Consider the following 1,481-nt stretch of genomic DNA (forward strand, 5'->3'; position numbering starts at 1 on the left):
ACTATAACTGGCTTGGTAAGTCAATTCAGAGATCGAAGAAAGGCAAGGGTGTACCATCCCCAGCCAAATCACCCACGTCTGATAAAGCAATGTAGTATTCAGACAAACTTTAACGTTGACGGCAGCTTTAATTACTTAACTAACTGAGCCACACGAACTCTTTTGAGAAGTTATTGCAAAATTTTCGACTTCCACCACATATCTTCAACTGTTAGGTGATACTCTTTGCCTGACTTTTTTTCAGGTTTTTGGAGTCTCAAGTTTGTAATACGATAAGTAATTATATGACCTAACTAATTTCTTCTGCTGCCTGGAAAGCACTACGTTCTTAAAAAGTGGTACGAATATTATGTTGTAGTCTGCGCACTGTCACAACAAATGTAAGATGTTTCAATAATATTACCATACTGAATTATGTTTTATAAGAATTGTCAGACAACATATCTTTAGACTGATTTATAACATAAGATTAACATTAAGAAAACAGTCACCTGCAGTTACAATAATCAATAAATATAGTAAATTTCTTTAGTAGGTAAACAAAGGCCCGAAACGTGCATTGCGGCCGATATATATAGTCACGATCGCTCTGATTAATAAACATGTTTTTTGACATGACCGATTCAGGTGATGTAAGAGTGTATTTCAGGCGAGATGAAGGATAAACAAACTGTTGAGTAGTGTATAAGAAATATTAGGAAAACGATAGACTGCTAATCGCTGTAGAGATGGTACTTTGAGTTGCTGACAGGCACAACGAAAATATTGAAAGTATTGACCAGAATGAAGTAAGTAAGCAGATAATTTAAATTTAAGAATGTAGCTATCAAGAACTAGGAATCCGACTGCATTGCATTTTTTGCTTTTGTTTTGTTTCAGGCATATTCCACCGAATTATCAAGCGACATAACATCAGAAACAAAGCAGAACGTACAGAACTGAGAGTAAGTAATCTTCTTTCCTCATTTTATACGAAAATGTGTCATCTTCCTTTTACTTCTACGTAATCCATAAATGTCTTTTCACATTACTCAAGATAACTTTCTAAAACTGTTACGGAACTACTAAAATGTTAGCTGTTCTAGCGTAAAATTCCACTATGTTTCCTAATTATATGTGATAATATTGACGTTTTAAGGTCAGTACCAGTTAGATAGTAATGATTATAAGCGTATTATGTAACTGAAAAATAATAAAAATTTTTGGAGGCGCCGGGTATCGATCCCGGTACCTCTCGCATGCTAAGCGAGCGCTCTACCATCTGAGCTACGCCCCCGACGACTGTCAGGTCTCCCTAATGTTATAATAGATCGACACTAATATATCCTCGTAAAGACAGTAGATAACCTGTTTGTGAGTCATTCATTCTTCGATAGCATTGTGGTATTGAAAATGTCCTGCGTGTTTTTTAGCTACTCAACTTGTAGCATTAAGCAGTCTGGTGGAAAGCCACCCATAATAAGTACTACTACGGCATGTGA

General features: G+C 36.0%; 1 non-coding gene across 1 annotated transcript; it reads right to left on the reverse strand.

Annotated features, from left to right (window-relative positions):
- Positions 1–1,203: 1,203 nt before the first annotated feature.
- Trnaa-agc (transfer RNA alanine (anticodon AGC)) lies at positions 1,204–1,276 on the reverse strand. Its single transcript has one exon. It is a non-coding gene; the product is annotated as a tRNA-Ala (tRNA).
- Between the last annotated feature and the right edge of the window lie 205 nt (positions 1,277–1,481).

This window comes from Schistocerca serialis, chromosome 1, assembly GCF_023864345.2.
Source record: "Schistocerca serialis cubense isolate TAMUIC-IGC-003099 chromosome 1, iqSchSeri2.2, whole genome shotgun sequence".
Taxonomy (NCBI): Eukaryota; Metazoa; Arthropoda; class Insecta; order Orthoptera; family Acrididae; genus Schistocerca; species Schistocerca serialis.